This window comes from Hordeum vulgare, chromosome 7H (assembly GCF_904849725.1).
Source record: "Hordeum vulgare subsp. vulgare chromosome 7H, MorexV3_pseudomolecules_assembly, whole genome shotgun sequence".
NCBI classification, from domain to species: Eukaryota; Viridiplantae; Streptophyta; class Magnoliopsida; order Poales; family Poaceae; genus Hordeum; species Hordeum vulgare.
In genome coordinates this window covers 152,455,314-152,477,072 of record NC_058524.1, presented here as the reverse complement: position 1 = coordinate 152,477,072, position 21,759 = coordinate 152,455,314, and positions in this window count along the sequence as shown.

The following is a 21,759-nucleotide window of genomic DNA, read 5'->3' as shown; positions in this document are numbered from 1 at the left end:
TGACAAACAATTCTGGGTCTGGGGCTGTGACAACTCACCCCCACTAAACAAGAATCTCGTCCCGAGATTCAGGCATAGTCGGGAGGAGGAAGAGGGAACACTAAACTATCACAATCTTCACGATCCATTTGCTCCTCCCGAGGACGTTGATTCATCGCACCATGTTGATCTTGACATCTTTGTCCTTGAGGTCTTCATCTAGCTTGACGACAAAAGAACAGGGAGACGACATAAGATTCGATCTCCTCGAAGATCGGGCAACTCAAGATCAACTCATAGAATGAGACGTAGGAACGTCCCTTGAGCTGAAACACAACACTCATAACACGGACGAGGAAATGAGACATATGACAGAGGTTCAATTGGTAGGCAACAAATCCAAGCTTAAAACAGATGGTGGCGAGGTTTCAAAGTAGCGAGGATTAAGTTACCCTTCACACCACAACGGGGCACCTTAGAAAGGTGACTCTTAGAGTTATTCCCCTTAAGTGGCAAAAAGAATTACTTTTGATCCTAAGATCATTGAAACTCTTCCTACCAGGGAAGAAAATTCAGAAATGATTGTTTGGAGGAAGTTGAAAGAATGGCATACACAGGTTGGAAAGAAACTAGAGTTATTGAACAACTCGACAAACGGAAGGCACAATCCAATTATTACCGAGGATATAACCTATTGTCTGAGCGTGCTCTCAAGAACTTGAGCATTTCCATATTCATCAAAGTTTTACCAATATATGTGCCAAGATCTTGGTGACACAACATACTACTATGATGAATAGTGATGGAGGATGCAGATGCAAAGGAAGACAACACTTCCTCAGATTTCACCTTAGCTGTGCCAAGGGAACGAAATCTGGTTGATCGACCGAGAGATATTTAGCACTCCGCTTCTAATGTTCTCCTTGATGTACTAGCACAATCCAAATTATAGATCATGCTTGATATCTAGCACATCAAGTATAGGTCGGAATTCGGGGCATCAAAGGGAGTCCATGAGGAACAACTTCCAAAATAAGTCATATAGAACCTCACGGGGAGATGGCTAAGACTGCTGATACAAGATATAATATCAAATCTTCCGGCTAGGTGTGTTAGACATTTCACCACTTTACCGGGTTACATAGAGACCAATATTATAATTCTTGGGGAAGTTCCAACCATTATAACTGCCTGAGATTCAGCTCCGGTTGGTGCCACGATGCTTCAGACTCAGCATGTCCAAAAAGAAAGTTTGCAACACAAATCGACGAGATATCGTTGCGAGATTCTCAGGAAATGAACTACGGAAGACAACTCCAAAACATGAGTTGGATCGCAAGACCCACGTGAACACACTGCCCAAGACAATTGTGAACACATAAAAAGTCTTACAACAAAACACTACCAAGTTCTGGATGGGAACCATCATTGCGGATATCGAAGCCATGTGCAACTCCGTCTGGTACCTTCAGGAATGTCACTTACCTTCTTTTCCTTGAACAAATCAATCATTGGCTTGGTGTGCTAGGAGATACATATGGAGTGAAGATGATCAGTCTATCAAACCATAGAATACTTCGCACGTGCATGATTGACTTGGGATGATTCCGAAGAAACAAATTAACTTTTCTCAAATTCACGGCGGCAACTTGCATCAGAAGCACATGAATTAGAGAAAGTCACTTCCTACACCTAACATATACCTCGTGCACGAGACGCGAAGACAATGTCTACAAAGTTTCCAGCACTAGCTTAATGTCCAACATAGATCATGGAACAAATTAGAATGTTGCCGATGGGCTCAACAACAATTCATCAAGATACCCATATAAATGGATTTCCATAAATATGTGAGCAAGATAATAGCATTGGTCAGATCAAAGAATATAATGGTGTATGCTCAGAGAAATCCATGAGTAAAACACCGCTACGAAAATCTTTGGTTCTGAGTTTGATTTGACGATAGACCATGCTCAAATCAAAATTGGACAAGATAATATATGCAACAATTGATCACACGAATCAACCGATGAAAATATCATCTTTCTTCAGACTCACGCAACAGAAAGATATCCCTTTTAAATGAGCTGAGTTTAGGAGAAGCTTTTATCTTCCAACTCTCCAAGTTGTTGTTTAGCTTAACCAACTAGCTCGGGGTATCCAATACGGATTCTTGGAGAAGGGGTTGGTTTATAGAAAAACCAACTTGATCACGAGCTCTATCATAACAGTCAGGAAACAACCTGGTAATACTTCCGAGAAGATATTCGGAAAATCACGAACCACCGATATATTATTAAGCTCGGGAGCAATCTCGCTTTTCAGGGCAAGATGATGTGATCAATAGAACGAGGGATTGACAAAATCCTAACTCATAGATCAAAAAGTGCACCATGAAACATGGACTAGGTAGCACGCTCAATCTTAGGATGACGATTCAATCACCATCACCATAAGAGTGAATTTATTGTCCATTAACTACCAAGCAATAACATTGCTAGGAGTATTGATTTCACACATCATGGCTCACTTGTCGATATTTCAGTTACAACCAACACGAAAACCGAGGAATGAACAATGATAGCGAAAAGTATCACTACATCAAGAGCTCATAAGAGATGGTGCAATTCTCATAACACTCTTGACAAAAAGAGGGTAATACTCTAAGATAGAACAAAACAAAAGTTGGGTTAGCATTTCGATCTGCGGAATGCAACTACTTTGACCCAATCCAAGAAATAGATGTGGTACTGGAGTTTGCTTCTCCCAGTCATTCGAGAATAGAACAACTTGACAGACCACAAAATAGAAGACATCGATGACATGGATGCACAACTACTCTTGACTATCCTTTCAATGATGAAGGTCAAAATACAACTAGATAGGGCCAGCTCAAGAGCATATGATTTCTTGAGTTGTGGATGCATGGATTAGCATGTCGAACGGGTTCAACATAATTCTTCCAGATAATCCATGGAGAAGGGCGGAGTAGGCAGAATCACAATATGGATTAGAGAACTCATCACGAACACTCTTGTTATGATCTTTAATTTGCGGAGACTTCTGCCAAAGATGATTCTTGGTGTTGGAAGAATGATATACCACGAACCTTGGGAACTACAACAAGGTTACTGATCATTCTAAAGGAGCTAGCAACACTATCAACAAAGATGAGCAGAATGATCATTGGATTCAGGAACCCAGAAATAGAATACCTAAAAACTAGATAACATCACAAGATGTTTTTCGAAAATGATGGCCAGAACTATCACACTGGAAGACATACCACACATCTAGACTATTGGGTAGTTTTCGGAGTAACATGTTTTCCTAATACTTCAACAAAACATCGAGGTAATAAAGTACCTCAACACAATTATTAGTCTGCTTTGTCCGACCAAAAGACATTGGGAAAAGGAAGGAATTTGCAATCGCATCAGACTATTTGGGAACTTTGGAAAACTCGGACAGCATAACGGCTGTAGGGGCATGAAATATGAGGCAACCTGCAAGAAAACTAACAACATAACGATTGAATTCTTATGGAGACACTGATCCAGGAAGACAACAACTTCTCTATAAGTCTCCAACATAGTAACTCGTCATCCTAATGAATAGATGAGAAAGCCTAATTATTGAACCCCGTAGAATAAAGATGAGGGTGACTCAGGATAAGAATGACACAAGGAAAGGAGTAAAAAGAGCCTTACGTTCCCTTCCACAAACAATTCCCTTATATAACTAAAGAGTTGCTAGACTCAACGTCGACCAGTTTGGCTTGGTTATCCTACAGGCAGTCAAGCTCTGATACCAAAGCTGTCGGGACCCCGATCCTAAGTCATAAGAACCCAGCCTCTAACACATCACATCACTTTGTGGCCTCACGCACGGTAAAATCCACGGCTGCCACCTTACCTTGGCCGGAACCGTTTGCGTCTTTTGGCTCACGTATACGAATATGTTGCTAGCGTTCAAATGACAAAGAACCCGGGTCGACATGATTAGTTATAAACCCAAGCGGTACATCCGTACAGGGACATGCATACATAACCCAGCAAAGCGGTGTCGGTCATCAGCGTGTGTAGACGAGTCGTAGCAAGCTACAAGGACTCCATTACACCGCGTGACATTTCCCCGAGGGGACAAACATAGTAGCAAAGAAGGATACATGCCGGTCAATCAATGTGTTCCGAGCAGTAGCAAGCTAGCAAGGCTCGATAGAAGCATAAAGAGGCATTTCCCTGTAAAGAGTACTACTAAAGGCACACAACTAGGTGTCGAATCCCACACATATAATGCATTTCATAACATACACACAATATGCACGATATGTGTAGATACAACATGGCATCACAACATAACTCTATGACTCAAGCTTTTATTAAGGACTCATAAGAATCAACATTGTGTGTTATTACAAACAGGGGTCCCGTGACCCGACACTCAAGTCATACAAACAACAAGCGAAAGAAAATCATGTCTGGGTACAGACATCTACTAAAAGTGGCTGGAAGAGCCTGAAAAGCTACTACGACCCTACCAAAGGAGCCAGACCTCTGTCTGGGATTCCCAAGCTATTCCGGTCAACATCGAACACATCGCGTAGAACCTTTTAATGAGTCTAAGTCTTCTCTGCAAAAACATGAATAAAGCAACCGTGAGTACAAAGGTACTGAATAAGTCTTACATCAGAACTATCTACATATGCATCATGTTTCAATGAAAGGATTGTGGGGTTTGATTGCAGCAAGCCAGCTTTGACTCTTGGCTAACCTATACTACGACTACAAGTTCTTTCTTTGAGGTGGGATAGCGCACACGAGTCCACATATTCACCAATTCAATACACCACTATGGATCCACTCTCGTCTCCCTACGAGAAATCCTTCCATAGCACTCACACTTATCTTGCATGTTTTAGAGTATCCATTTAAGTTGTCTATGTACCACGTAATGCTTCCAAGTAGTCCATATCCGAGGACGCGGCTATTCGAACAGATTGAATCACCTTGCAGGGGTATACTTCTTCACACACGCTCCCACCACTTATCACCATGTGCACGTCATGCATCTCGGCAACCTTCAAGCGAAAGCACTGGCGTGGGTGTCGGCCACGACCGTTAACCACACAAAACCCTAGTCCAGGTTTATCGCCTATTTGAGACTGAACCCGCAAGGAAGTCCGGCCGAGGTTTCCTCTACGACCCCAAACGATGTGCGCAGGGTTCCCAAGCCCACCATCCGGGTGCCACTTGGTACACCGTGCCACTGTGTATCTACCGTAGTGAAGCCTACCCCGTCGGGCAGAGCTAAACACGACCGCCAACACTTTTCCTACAAACACCAGAAACTAATTGCAACTCCTGGACAGAGATCTAGGCGATTAATAAGACGAGAGGATCAATTAAGTATCCCAATGTGTGGTAGTATCTTGTCTTGGATAACACACACAAAACTCAGTTCTTAAGGACGGTCCCAATGAGACAACCCGCCATGTACTCCTATATGGCCTCTCATCGCTACCTTTACCAAATCAGATTCACACCTTTACTCTCACACTGTAGGACATGAACACAACCATTCCGATTCATCATCCAGATGGATCAGACCCGACACAACTCTAGGCATAGCAGGCATTGTATTCAAGCATGGATGAGTAAGCACAACAAAGGCTCAAACAGTTGCTACTCATGCTAAGTGGTTTCAACTATTTACTGTGGCAAAATTAGGTCATGTAGAGGAATGGTTCAACTACCGAGAATAAGTAACAGTTGAATCGATGTTGTCCTAATGTAGTAAAAGAGAGCAGGAGTGAGAGAATGGGATTGTATCAGGATGTTCAAGGGGGTTTTGCTTTCCTGACACGTCTGAAGATAGCAATGAGTCTTCATCAATGTCAACGATCACATCGTCGGAAACATCGTTTACCGAGAGGGAACAACACCGGCAAACAAGAAAGAACAACATTACTTCACGGAAATGCAACACTATGATGCATGCTCAAGAGATGAAATGAAAAGTGGCAGGGCTAATGTGGCTATCATTTCTTATGTTGAAGTTGGTTTGAATTAGGATTCAAACATCACTTCAAGCCGGGTATCTTTCCAAGTACCCTTATAATTGATTCGACCTGATGCTCATAACAAATTGTTCGAACATGCATGGGGTTAGTATTTTGAGGTACTGATTTGCATTGACCAATGTTTGGTCATAACAATTGAAGTGGAATTCAAATAAGTATCAAATTCCATCTCCAAACTAATTATGAAATTTATCCTATTCACCATTTTGCCTATTTGGTGATGTTAACCTTTTCAAACATGCATGAAAATGCCATAATCATATTCCTTGGATTTTTCTGATACTTTTTCATATATAAATTATTTCCATCCGAGTTATATTTTAATTTCTATGATTTTTACAAGTTTTAGCAATTTCCTGGATTTATTTTATAATAGGAAATCAATTACTGTGTCAGCACTGCATCAGCATTGCATCAGCAGTCAACTATGCCTGGGCCAGGTCAAACCTGACCAGTGAGGTCCACTGGTCAGTGACCCAGGTGCTAATCCCGTGCTGACCCGCACTAAGTGAGATTTGACTCACCAGTGGGGCCCTCTGTCAGTGGCTCTGGGGGGGGGGGGTTAGTTAGGCTAAGAGGCTGGCCACGTCGGGGGCTACCGGAACCTGGCCGGCGGCGACCACGGGCGCGGCGGAGGCTCACCGGAGATGAACTAAACGACGCTACAGAGGCCCATTTTGCATGCGGTTGACGGCTACAGAGAGCTGGCGAAGCAGCCGATATGGCAGGGGCATCAGGTGGAGCTCAGGTGGTCGGAAAAGGTGTCGGCGACGAGCGGAAGCGGCGGCCGGAGCTCGGCCTTGTGCGGGTGATGGCTGCAGGGCACGGGAAGGGCGGCTGACGGTCTCAACATCATCTACGGAGCTCCAGGAACCCATTCCTGGGCTCAGACACTTGAGTGGAAGACCACAACGACGACGGCGACATGGCCGACATTGAGGAGCTCTCGGTTCCGATGGCCTTGCTATCTAGGGGCACGGGGAAACGCGGGGAGAGGGGGAAAACAGTGCAGCAGCTCACCGTGAGTCCTATGGCATCGACGACGAGCTCGGGGACGCTTTGGTTGGCGCGAATCGACGAGGAAGGTCCGGCGGCCGGAGGTGAAGGGGACGACGGCGATGGCGATGCTCCGTGGCTTGGGTGCTCGGGGAGGTTGATGGCGAGGAGCTTCTCGACGAGGCGGAGCTAATGAGTCGGTCAAGAAGGCGAGGGGAAGCCTAAGGCTACGGCTGCGACTGACGGCGACGACGGCCTCGCTGGAATCCATGGGGGAGGGAGAAGTAGAGAGATAGGGAGAGACTGGAGAGGGGGATGAGCTCGGGGGTCTAGGTGGTGGCCGCAGACGGATATGGATGCATGGGTGGCCGCCAGCGCGAAGTAGGAGCTGGCTCGTCCGGCGCCGTGCCTCGTCTCGCCTCTGCCTTCTGGCAGAGGTAGAAGATGACTGGCACAGGCCAGTGGGCTCGACCATCTCCTTCGTGGGCCAGGTAACAGGTAAGGTTTTCTATTCTCTTCTCTTTATTCTTTTCTGTTTTCTGTTTGCTAACATTTGTGTTGAATTGAAAATAAATCCAAATCATTTTGCAAAATCCTTATAATATTTTTATGTGGAATAAATATAATTTTCCAATACCACATAATAGTTTCAATATTTATAAAGCTATATTTTATATATAGAAAATATAATTCCATTTAAAATAGTTGTTTGATTAATTCAAAAATCCAATATAAAAAGTTTCTGTGATCCAAAATATTGGTTGACATTTTTATTTCAGTCCAATATTTTATTGGAAAATCAGGGACATTTCCTTGAATCAATTTGAAGCAATATTTATGTTGCTTGTTTGACAAAAAATTAATTGATGAGGCTTGATCACTCCTCATTTCATTTCCAAAAGAGAAAAATATAGGAATGCATGCATGAGATGCAATGACAAACAATTCTGGGTCTGGGGCTGTGACAAAAGCATAAGCATGAATGTAAGGTCGGTGAGAACACGCACTCCCCCAAGCTTAGGCTTTTGGACTAGCTTGGTCTACTCCCAAGGCGGGAAATAACCATCTCCGGGATACTCCGGAGCGGACTCTGGATGCCACTGCTGTGTGAGCTCCTCCGGCTCCCACTGATAAACTGGCGTCTGGTACTCGAATGGCGGCTCGGGCACGGGCACCTGTGGTTGGGCCAAGCCCCAATATGCGTAGATGTCCGAGGGCATAATAATATACCTGCCTGCATGAAGATCGAACAAGGAAGGAGCAGACAAAGTAATAGTCTCTCGAGTACCCTGACTAAATACCAGGTTATAAATCATCCGTCTACTAGCATCTCTATCCAGAAAATCATGGCGAACCAAGCTGTCATAATCCAGATATTTCTCAGGAAGAAGAATCTCTTCTTCCTCGCGAAGTCTAATGGGTATCTCAAAGTGTCTAGCAAGACGAGTAGCATAGATACCTCCATAGACGACGCCTTTGGAACGGTTTGTGTTCAACCGCTGAGCTACTATAGCACCCAGGCTATAGGTCTTAGTGCTATAAAGGCTTTCGCGCAAAACCGCAAGGTCTAGAGAGCTAAGTGATCCAGCCTCCCCACGACCAATCAAACATTTTCCCACAAATAATGAGAAGTATCGAAGCACAGGAAAATGTATGCTAGCAATTCTAGCGCGAGACACTCCTATCTCCTCTCCAACAGCAATAGTACCTATGAAATCCTCCAAGTCCCATGGACGAGGATCATGAATATCCCCAACATAAGGTAATTTGCATGCATTGCAAAAATCCTGTAATGCAATGCACTGGGGGATATCGTACAACATGAACTCAACCATGGGAGGATTCTTCCTCGGATAAAAGCTGAAGCTTTGAACGAAAGTATTGGTGAGGAGGAGGTATTGTGAGCACTTATCTTCAACGAACGCGGTAAGACCTGCGTTCTCCACCAAGTAATAAAAGTCTTCATAAAGCCCGGCTGCGTGCAAAAATTCATCACTTGGCCACTCGCACGCTCGAACTTCCGTGACTCGAGGAACCACGTACTTGGGTGATTCTTCTCATCCTCCTTGGGGTTACGGCTTGAAGATCCTCTCAAGAACCTCCTCATCTTTTCCCTTTTCCAGCTCTAAACAATTCTGAAATTTTTAGAGACTTCGAAAGAAAAGTGAATAAAGATTAGCCCAACTCGTAGCAACTACTCCTACTAGTGCCTAGAGACCGTATCACGCGCTAAAACTACTTGGGACCAGCTAAAATCAACATTTCAAGCTCAAGAACAGGGTCACCAAGGTAGCAAGAATACGCGAAGGATAAAGCACTAGAGCAAAAACTAATTGGACCAATGGAGGAGTCACTTACCAAGGAGTAATTTCCCCAAAACAGTTCGGAGAATGGTGCTTTGAGCAAGGAGATCGAAAATCACAGCCAAATGAGCAAGAACACGGGTTTGAGCTGCGAAACAATTTTTTTCTGGAGGAATAAGAAGAGGATAGGAGCTGGAATAAGTGGAGGGGGGCCCTCTGGGCCCCACAAGCTTGCTCCCCGCGGCCAGGGGGGTAGCCCGCGGTGACAGGGCTTGTGGCCCCCAGGCCAGCTCTCTGTCCCAGTATTTTTCAAATATTCCAGAATAAATCATACTAGATTTTCAGGACCATCGGAGAACTTTTATTTTCGAGGTATTTTTCTCCGGGACGCTAAAATAGAAAACAGGGAAAACTAAACTAAATCTATCATTTTTCTTCTAAGCAAAAGAAAGTGAAAGCTTAAAACAGAGGTATGTGACTCTTTGATTCATCCATTTGATGGTCATTACCGTCAATGGGGTTGATCAAATCCTTATGACAAAACTTTCTCGAATCGCAAGAGAGAACGGAGAATTTTCGAATAGCCACTAAGTCACCTCAATGGGGATATGAATCTCCCCAACAAGCAATTCATACTTCATCTTGACACGAGGAATAGGGCATTCAAAGCTCCCAATGAGAATTGATGAAGTTTTTTCGATAGCATTGATGCAATGTACTTAATATCGTTTCTTCAGAAAGTGCGCGGTATGCTCATTACCGTTGACATGGAAAGTGACATTGCCTTTGTTGCAGTCTATAACAGCCCCTGAAGTGTTTAAAAAGGGTCTTCCGAGGATGACCGCCATGGCATCGTCCTCGGGAATATCCAAGATAACAAAGTCTGTTAAGATAGTGGTGTTAGCAACCACAACAGGCATATCCTCGCAAATGCCGACAGGGAAAGCAGTTGATTTGTCAGCCATTTGCAGAGAGATTTCAGTGGGGTGTCAACTTATCCAGTTCAAGTCTATGATAAAGAGAGAGAGGCATAACACTAACTTCGGCTCCAAGGTCACATAAGGCAGTTCTTACGTAGTTTCCTTTAATGGAGCAAGGTATAGTGGGCACTCCGGGATCACCAAGTTTCTTAGGAGTTCCACTTTTGAAAGTGTAATTGGCAAGCATGGTGGAGATATCAAGATCTGGTATCCTCCGTTTATTAGTCACGATATCCTTCATGTACTTAGCATACGGAGACATTTTGAGCATATCAACTAACCGCATCTGCAGAAAGACGGGTCTTATCATTTGAATGAAGCACTCAAAATCCTCATCATCCTTTTTATTGGATGGTTTAGGAGGAAAGGGCATGGGCCTCTGAACCCATGACTCTCTTTCTTTACCATGCTTCCTAGCAGTGAAGTCATTCTTATCGTATCTCTTAGGTTGTGGGTTATCAGGATTAACCGTAGGTTCAATCTCCACATCCTTATCATTGCTAGGTTGAGCATCATTATGAACATCGCTGTCCACATTGTCACCAGGTTCATGTTCATCACCAGATTGTGTTTCTGCATGAGACGCAGAAATATCATTTGGTTCTTCAGGTGTGACAGTATTTGGTGAACTAACATGCATGTTTCTATCATCCTTCTTCTTCTCCTTAGGATGACTGGGTGCATCTGCATTAATTCCTTGAGAATCTTGATCGATTCTCTTAGGATGACCTTCAGGATACAAAGGTTCCTAAGTCATTTTGCCTCCTCTAGTAATGACTCTGACAGAGTTGTCTTTTAATTCATTGAGCAGGTCATTCTGAGCTTTAAGTACTTGTTCTACCTGAGTAGTAATCATAGAGGCATATTTACTCAGAAGCTTCAGATCATTGACATTTCTGTCCACACAAGCACTTAAATGACTAAGCATACGAGTACTTTGTTCCAAATGTCTGCTAACATAATCATTGAAACTCTGTTCTTTGGAACAAAGTTGTCAAATTCATCAAAGCATAGGCTAGCAGGTTTATCAAAAGGAATATCACTCTCATCAAACCTACGCAGAGAATTTACTTCTACTACCTGTATCGGGTTATCGAGACCATGGATCTCTTCGATAGGTGGTAGATTTTTGACATCTTCAGATCTAATGCCTTTCTCTTGCATAGATTTCTTGGCTTCTTTCATATCTTCGGGACTGAGGAATAGAATACCTCTTTTCTTCGGAGTTGGCTGAGGAGGCGGTTCGGGAATAGTCCAAGCATTATCGTTGATCAAGATGTTGTTCAGTAGAGTCTCAGCTTGTTCTATAGTTCGTTCCCTAAAAACACAACCGGCACAACTATCTAGGTGGTCTCTAGAAGCATCGGTAAGTCCGTTATAGAAGATATCAAGTATCTCGTTCTTCTTAAGAGGGTGATCAGGCAAAGAATTCTGTAGGTGGACGAGCCTCCCCCAAGCTTGTCGGAGACTCTCTTCTTTGAGTTGAGCAAAGTTGCATATTTCCTGCAAGGCAGCTTGCTTCTTATGGGCAGGGAAATATTTCTCACAGAAGTAATAGACCATATCCTGGGGACTACTCACACATCCAGGAGCAAGAGAAGTGAACCAGGCTTTAGCGTCATCCTTTAGAGAGAAAGGAAACAACTTAAGGATATAATAGTGGCGGATCTTCTCCTCACTAGTGAAAAGGGTGGCTATATCGTGTAGTTTGGTAAGATGGGCTACGACCGTCTCAGACTCATAACCGTGAAAAGGATCAGATTCGACTAGAGAGATTATCTCAGGATCGACAGAGAATTCATAATTCTTATCGGTGATAAAGATAGGTGAAGTGGCAAACTTCGGGTCGTATTTCATCCTAGCTTTCAGAGATTTTTCCTTCCACTTGAGAAGTAATTTCTCAGCGTCATAGGCATCCTTACACGCAAGAAAATCCTCAGCTATCTCTCCCTCCATAACATAACCCTCAGGTATATGAGGAAATTCATATCTAGGAGAGCTAGATGTAGCAGGAGCAAAAGCAGGTTCTATCTCAATAGTATCGACAATTTCAGAAGCGTCACGAGCATTGGCAGTAACTCTAGCAATATGAGCATCAAGGAACACTCCTAGTGGCACATTAGGCAAAGTAGCATCTCTAGCAGTATCAGACATAGCATCTCTAGCAGTATCAGGCATAGCATCAGGCATAGTATCTCTAGCAGTAGCATCATAAGCATCATCAAACACATGCGACATATCAAGATTTCTAGCAGGAGGTGATGTCGCAAACTTACTCATAACTGAAGGTGAATCAAGTGCAGAGCTAGATGGCACTTCCTTACCTCCCCTCGTAGTTGAGGGCAAGACTTTGGTTTTCGGATCCTTCAGATTCTTCATGGTGATCAGCAGATATAAATCCCAAGTGACTCAGAGAATATAGCAATACCTCCCCGGCAATGGCGCCAGAAAAATGCTGACTCCGTGTGACAACAGAACTTCCCCTGCAATGGCACCATAAGAATGTTGCTAGCATTCCCCGGCTACAAAACTAGAAGAATGTTGTTGACGGCCCACCAGCGCGTGGGATCGCAGCAGTTTTCGAGGGTAGAGTATTCGATCCAATTTGTTGATACGCCTATAGGAGGTGAGAGGATACTCTCAAGTATTAGCAGCTGAATGTGTCAGATTCAACCACACCTGAAAGATTTGTAGCTACAAGCAAAGAGTCAGCAGCAAAGTAGTATGATAACAACAGTGTCAGAAACGATCTGTTGACGGCAGACTATTCCTAACTGTTGTATCAATGGCGCCAGAAGTTGCCCGTTGACGGAAATTGTCTGTTCCCGTCAACGACAAGCAAATCAAAATTGTAGCAGGTAGCATCCGTGTAATGAGTAATAGCAGTGGCAAGGAACAACAGTAGTGACAGCGGTAGCAAGTAGCAACAGTAGCAAGTAACAGCAGCAACAAGTAACAGTAGTGGCAACAGTGGTAGCAAAGCAAGTAACAGTAGCAACAACAGTACTAATAGCAACAGTGCAAAACAAGTAACAGCAGCAGTGGGACAAACTCATAGGCAATGGGTCGGTGATTCATTTGGATGATATTGATCATGCAACAGTTATAACACGGAGAGATATGTGGCTAGCTCCCGTTCGTCAATGTGATGTAGGCATGCATTCCGTGTGTCATCATACGTGCTTAGGGAAAAGGACTTGCATGACATCTATTGTCCATCCCTCCCATGGCAGCGGGGTCCAAAAGGATACTACAGGATATTAAGGTTCTCCTTTTAATAAAGAACCGGAACAACACATTAGCACTTGGTGAACACATGAACTCCTCAAACTATGGTCATCGTCGGGAGTGGTTCCGGTTATTGTCACTCCGGGGTTGCCGGGTCATAACACATAGTAGGTAACTACAATTTGCAAGATCGGATCTAAAACACACATATATTGGTGACAACATAATAATTTCAGATCTGAAATCATGGCACTCGGGCCCTAGTGACAAGCATTAAGCATGGCAAAGTAGTAGCAACATCAATCTCAGAACATAGTGGATACTAGGGATCAATCCCCGTCAAAACTAACTCGATTACATGATAAATCTCATCCTACTCATCACCGCCCAGCGAGCCTACGAATAGATTACTCACGAACGATGAAGAGCTTCATGGAATTGGAGAGGGAAGAAGGTTGATGATGACGATGGCGACGATTTCCCTTCTCCGGAGCCCAAAACAGACTCCAGATCTGTCCTCCAGATGAAGAACAAGATGTGGCGGCGCCTCCGTATCGCAAACGCGACGAAATCTTCTCTTCTCATTTTTTTCTGGGCGAAAGTGAATTTATAGAGCTGAGATTGGGGGCGGCACAGCCACGTGGGCCCCACAAGCTTGGTTGTCGTGGCCAGGGGGGTGGCCGCGGCAACAGGGCTTGTGGCCCACTGGCCCACCCCCTCTGGTGGATCTTTGCACACGTATTTTTCATATTTTCCAGAAAATTTCTCCGTAAATTTTTAGGACGTTCCGAGAACTTTCATTTCTGCACAAAAACAACACCATGGCAATTCTGCTGAAAACAGCGTCAATCCAGGTTAGTTCCATTCAAATCATGCAAATTAGAGTCCAAAACAAGGGCAAAGGAGTTTGGAAAAGTAGATACGACGGAGACTTATCAGTGTCCATGTGCTGAGAAGAAGTTGATGGGTTGCCCATTTGTCTTTGATACGGAGCTTGATAGGATCATGCACAAAATAGTCAACCTGAATAGGGAAGGGATCTACCAGATAGACATCGTGCCACCTCTTCTGAATATAGGCAAACAAGTAGGGCCCATAGATGGGAACGCTATGGTTCATGATGCAGTTCCAGAGCTCATTAAAAATCACATGGGCAATATCGAGAGGCGCAGTATCCTTAGTCCTAGCCTCCTCACATAGCAGAAGCATCTCAGCTAGATGACCATGCACCTCGTCAAAGTTGCCAATACGAGGAAATAGAGTGTTGCGGAAGGCCCGAGGCATGATATCCAGATGCATGCGGAGTACACCTTTCTTGACGTAATGTTGTTGCAGCCTGTCCTTGGGGGTGGCAGTAGATGAAGCAGGAGCACGAGGACACATCCCAAGAGCAGTTTCGTCCCCCTGAAAGTCGACTTTGAGAAAATGCATGAACTCTGTCCAGGAACCAGTCATCTTATGAGTACCGGTCATCCAAGTCATGGTGCGCACGTCATCAGGTGCAAAGTGAACAGTGACATAGAACTGGGCCACAACATCTGGATCAAAGTCTTGTCTGAAGGTGATGATCTCTATAAGGCCAAGCTTTTCAATCAAGGAGAGAGCCTCGCCAAAGTAGTCCGGATTCCGTCGAAGGTGAGCAAGGTCAATCCACTATACTGGGACAAATATCTTCTTGAAGGGCTTGATGATGTCATGATAGATCATGTGATCCCGTGACCAAACATGCTCGATGTTCTTGATCCGAGCCTTGTCTTCAACATAGGGATTGCGGGTGCGGAATGCCAGAAAATCCCTACGGGGCATAGTGCGAACGTTGATCCCTTTGTTCTTGGTAGCAGTCTTCTTGAAGGACCTCTTCTTGGGAGTCAGACCGGAAGTGGCGGAACCCTCTGGAGCCTCTCAAGTGCGATACTGCTTCGGTTGGGTGTTACGTACGGGATTCGAGTGGCGAGCACCACCTGTGACACACAAGACACAAACACCAAAAAGAGCGACAGGAGGAGTCAAGGCAATGGTCAAAAGAATCATAAGAAGAAATACACATTCCCAAACACAAAGAAAAAGAAGTGAAAATAAGAAAAATATCCTCCTGGCGGTAGTACCGCTACCCGTGGCGGTAGTACCGCTGGGGTCTTGGCGGTAGTACCGCTCCCCCTGGTGGTAGTACCACTGGGGTCCTAGCTGTAGTACCGCCAGGCTGGCGGTAGTACCGCTAGGGAGTTGACTTTCAGATCTGAATATAAAGAAACCCACAAAAACTTCTAGATTTGATTCAAGAGATCCACGGCTAATACATAAACTCACTACAAGAAACACCATAGCCCTAACACATGGGGACCTCAAGAACATCTTGACGGAGACACGCCTAGTCAAAGGGATTCAAGTTTTAGATCTAATCCATAAGAAGTATGATAAGAACTACTCGATCTAAAACATGGAGAACTAGGGCATGTCAAAATAAATGCAATGAATCATAAAACCTAAACTCCCCTAAGATATCTCCTTCGTTCCATCCAAAAACTAAGCACAAATCATAGCCATGGATCCAAATCACCAAGCTCCTAACCCTAGAACAAGAAAACACCAACCAAGAGAAGAAGGAGAGGAGCTTTACCGGCGTCCATGGCACTTGACGGAGGAAGAAGGAGAGGAGCAAACCCTCCAACTCAAGGGAGAGAAGGGGCTCCGCAGAGAGAGATCCAAACGGAGGGAATTCGGAGTAGAGGAAGGGAGAGCCACGAGGAAGAAGAAACAGGGCAAGAAAAAACGGGCTCCCCCTCCTTTATATAGCCCAAGGGGTACAGGCCCAGCGGTAGTACCGCCGGGGTCCTAGCGGTAGTACCGCCGGGGTCCTAGCGGTAGTACCACTGTCCTTGCCGTAGTACCGCTCGTGTAACATCCCAAAATTATAAATTTTGGAATGTTAATATAATTATTAGATTGATTGTTTGTTTGTTTGAGTGATTGAAACTTGAGTGGAATTTGAAACTTCTCAAAAAAATGAGAGGGAATAAAATGAGTTTCCCAAAATTTTCTATTTTGAATCCCTTTTCAATTTTGAGTTTGAATATTTTCAAAACCCTTTGATTAAAAAAAATCAAACGAGAGGAGGAAAATGACCCTCCAAAATCAGAGACAATGTCTTGATTCAAATTTTAAGTATTTGCAATTTATTTGAAATTCAAATTCCTTTTCAATTTAAAGTTATTGCAAAAAAATATATATTTTTAAAATTATTTTTTTGGTTTTGAAAATATGTTCATGTTTTAGAAAATTTTATTCTAAAATTTTTGATATATAATATGTCTATATAAAATGTTCTCTCTTTTTTATTTATACGTTTTTTCTTCTTTGTTTTAAAATTTTTTTGTTCGTTCGCAAAAAAAGAAGAAGCTCATGATCCAACCAGCACGTGTGCGTGCGCTCTGTGCGCGGCCGGCCGATTCCTTTGGCCCATGAGGCACCTTTTTACTTCTCTTTTCTAGTTTCCCTACATTACGTATATATTTAGTCCCACATCGCCTATCTATAGACCATTAGACCTCCCTTCCACCTATAAATATAGATCCATAGGAGCTTCCAAAAATCATCTATTTCGGGTTAAATCAATCTTTTGGTTTAACTAGATTTATTAAATAAAAATATTCTTTTCTCTTTGGCGGGATTTCTCGAAGTCGTCTCCTCATTGGAATTAATTCTTACTCTGCATTTTAAAGGTATTTCTCTTCGTATTTTTTTATACTCTCGTAGTTTATTATTTCTAGACTAGTATTCCTACACTAGTATACGATAGAGTAATTAGATATATTAATTAGTCTTCGTATTTACACATTAGTACTAGAATTCTTTTAGACATAGCACTTTTCTTCCGTAAAACAGCTTGGCCCTGATTTTTCAAATAGTCATAACTTATTACTCGTTTATCCGAATTAGATGAAACCAACGCCTAGAGTTTCATCTTGATCCCACCTATCCTGTGAACCTATCATATCAACTTTTTGAAATTTTCAAAATTCGAAATTTGTTCACACTCATATTCAAACTTCTTTTGATCATATATTTTTATCCGTAGCTCCGTTTTAGATGAACTCAATTGCGTCGGATTCGTATCAAAGTAATCTTCCCATTTGTATCATTAGTTTTAACTTTTCAACTTATAATTTTGATCAAATCAGATTTATCTATTAGTGCCCAAAAGTGTTCACATCATTGTAAGCCGATTCAATGTTATATTGACGTATTTGTATCTTTTGATCCGCTAGTTCAAATCTAGTAATTATTTTTTCTACACGCTCATATTGATCTCCTATATCTAGTAGCATCATTATTTTTGACCTTTGAACCTTACAAATTTGAGCGATTCAAATTTGTATTCGAACATTCATTTGATCTTATCTTGCAAATCGTACCACCTTTTCAATTGATTCCTTTTACCCCTAAATGCTCATGTCATATATTTTGTACGTAACCATCGTACTTCAGTTTAACTTCTCTTGACCTTTTGAATGCAAATTCAATTCATACTTCAATTCGCTATAACTTGCGTTGTAGTGCTCCATTTCATGAAATTCTTTCTACAAATAAATTCTTATGTCTTATACTATTTGTCAAACAACATTCATGTTGTTCTCCCAATATTTTTTATCATCTCCCATAGTGTATGCAAGTCGAGCTTATATAGCAATAGTTCATCGTCCATTAACTCTTTTGATCTCATTCATGCACCTTCACTTTACAACACACTTAGGACCTTTTTATTAAACCTCAGTACATTGTTATTTTGCACCAAGACATGCTTTGTTCTTATGTTCTCTTGGTTCTTTCTTTTTGGCATGAATGTTTATTGAATGCTATTCATTTACGATAGATTGCTCGGAGTGTGGCGAGTAGAATTATCAGGATTTTGAGAGCGACTATCTTCATCAAGTAATACCAGGCAAGTCATTTTGATCATACTATCACCTATGTTTTATGCATCGTAGTTCTACCATCCTATGCCCAATTGCATGCTGCTTAGGTACTTGGAAATTGTAGTATAGATTGTAGTATCATGTGGTAGGCACACAACAACCCCGATACTTGGCCCCGGGACGACAAATTTCATATTGCTATGCTTGAGTAGACGGGATTTCGGTTGAGTGCATAACACAAGTGATGCGAGGTTGATTAAATAATCAAGACCGGTTAAGACAAGATTTTCAAGACCTCGGACGCAATGCAACTCTGGGTGAAGGACGGTTGATCGGCTCCCTGGAGAACCTAGTGGATGACCCGGGATGTTGGAGAGGCCATGACATCCTGCGGAAAGCTTCACCCAGGCTCAAAGAGACGGACGGATATTTTCAAGACCCAAGGCTTACCTGCACAGCCACAAGTCATTATGGGCTCTTGCTTGGTTGGACAACGCGGCGACTCTGGACAGGCGGTGCTAGCAGATGTAGAAGAACGGTAGGAATGGATGGGCACCGTCAGGGATTCAGAGGGACCCGTTGAAAGACCATGTTTTGATCATCCGGTCTTCAAACACCCTGAAGTGCGAGGACATACACGGAGGCGATCAAATCTTGTGGGGAACGTGTGCAAAACTCTACAGAGTACTCAAACCTAATCGATTAGCCGTGTCCACGGTCATGGACAACTTGAGTCAAAGGAACTGAAGTTATCTGGATTTCTCAACACCATTAAATATATTTGATGAGGGTAATTATTGACAACTCAGGTACGAGAACTGGTTGACGGAACCATCTCGTTAACAACCAACCTTTGTAGTAGTATTTTGCTTTTAGCCCTCTCTTGATGTAGGAGAAAACTTGCTTTTTCGCTAAAAACTTATAGCCCCACCTGCCATATATGCATATAGTATAGATGATTACTTTTCACCCCTCTCTTATGTGACTTGCCGGCATATTCAATATGCTGACCTACACGGCTGCAACGTCTCATGTTGCAGATATTTTTCTTCGACGAGTAAGAGTACGATTCAGGGTTACGGTCTACACTCAACTTGCCGTTGGTGTTTATTGGGACTCCACTCCCTTGACTGCTTCCGCTGAAATATTTAAGGTATATATCAGTTTTACGCTATTTACATGTGATTGCACTTTGATATATACATTGATGTACTGTGTGTGCCAGCATACTGATCCAGGGATGGCACAGAAACACAGAGGCTTGACTTGTTTTGAGTTGGGTCGCTACAGCTCCCCCTGGCGGTAGTACCGCTGGGGTCCTAGCGGTAGTACCGCTCCCCTTGGCGATAGTACCGCTCCCCCTTGAGACAACCCTAAAAAGCCCTAGTCAATTCGTGATAGGCTGGGGTCCTGGCGGTAGTACCGCTACCCCTGGCGGTAGTACCGCTGGGGTCCTGGCGGTAGTACCGCTCAAAATGACACAACGAGACATAGGATTTCGTGGAAATGACGTGGGCAACGACTAGTCAGTGTAATAAAAAGATAACACCAGCAAGGTATACTGACTAGTCATTTTGTATCCTTTCTTCCATATGAGAGAAAGGTGGGGGCAGTGGCCGAGGCCACCTATGTTTGAGGCAAAGGTATGACACCGCGAAGAATTATCTTTGGGTTCATGACCAACACTCGTCTTTGAAGCACAAGTGCCATTTAGTAATGGCCAAAGTGAAAGACTTGACCGATTTATGCATAATGGGGGGAGGGAAAGTTCATTGAGAGAACAACACTCCCCCTATGTCCATGCCTACACCTAGAATAAGATGTAATGCATAGTGAGGTGCAAAGTGCCTAGTTTCCATCCACATTACTTGAATCAATGATATTTAGCTCATGCCTTAACTCCCGGAACCTTGCTTCATCTAGGGGCTTAGTGAAAATATCTGCAAGTTGCTCTTCAGTGTTGATGAAGTGAACCTCAATATCACCTTGCTTGATATGTTCACGAATGAAGTGATGGATAATATCAATATGCTTGGTCTTGCTATGTTGCACCGGATTGAGGGAAATCTTGATATCACTTTGATTGTCACATAGAAGAGGCACTTTGTCACAAGTGACACCGTAATCCTTTAAAGTTTGCCTCATCCATAGCAACTGTGCACAACAACTTGCAGCTGCCACATACTCAGCTTCGGTGGATGATAGTGAGACACAATTCTGCTTCTTTGAAGACCAACTTACCAGTGAGCGACCAAGGAATTGGCATCCTCCATAAGTTGACTTCCTCTCCACACAATCTCCAGCCCAATCTGAGTCAAAATAACCCACTAGGTTGAAGTTTGCTCCTTTGGGATACCATAGACCAAAGTTTGGGGTATGAGCCAAATATCAAAAGATTCGCTTAACAACCATAAAATGACTTTCTTTTGGTGCAGATTGAAACCGTGCACAAATCCCTACACTCAACATAATATCCGGTCTAGATGCACAAAGGTAAAGGAGGGATCCAATCATGGAGCGATATACCTTTTGATCCACTGCTTTACCATTGGGATCACTGGCAAGCTTGCATCTTGTTGGCATGCGAAACTTGACCGGCTTGACATCCTCTAGCTCGAACCTCTTGAGCATATCTTGAGTGTACTTGGATTGTTTGATCAAGGTCCCTTCTAATCTTTGTTTAATCTCGAATCCGAGGAAGAACTTCAACTCACCCATCATAGACATCTCAAATTTCTCGGTCATCAGTGCAACAAATTCTTCATTGAAAGAATCGTTAGGAGAACCAAAAATGATATCATCAACATATAGTTGGCATATGAACAAATCCCCTTTAACCCTCTTAGTAAAAAGAGTGGGATCTATCTTCCCAATTTCAAACCCACGATCTTGTATCAACTCAGTAAGGTACTCATACCACGCACGTGGGGCTTGTTTAAGGCCATAGAGTGCCTTATTAAGTTTGTACACATGATTGGGGAGCTTGGGAGGTTCGAATCCCGGGGGTTGTTTGACATAGACCAACTCATTTAAAGGTCCATTAAGAAAAGAACTTTTCACATCCATTGTTGTAATCTGAAATTATGACGAGAAGCAAATGCAAGCAGCATGCGAATAAATTCTAGACGAGCAACAGGGGCAAAGGTTTCACCGTAGTCGATACCCTCGACTTGGGAGTAGCCTTGAGCCACCAATCTTGCCTTGTTTCGAATCACAATACCATTGGCATCTTGCTTGTTTTTGAAAATCCATTTGGTCCCGACGACATTATGTTCCTC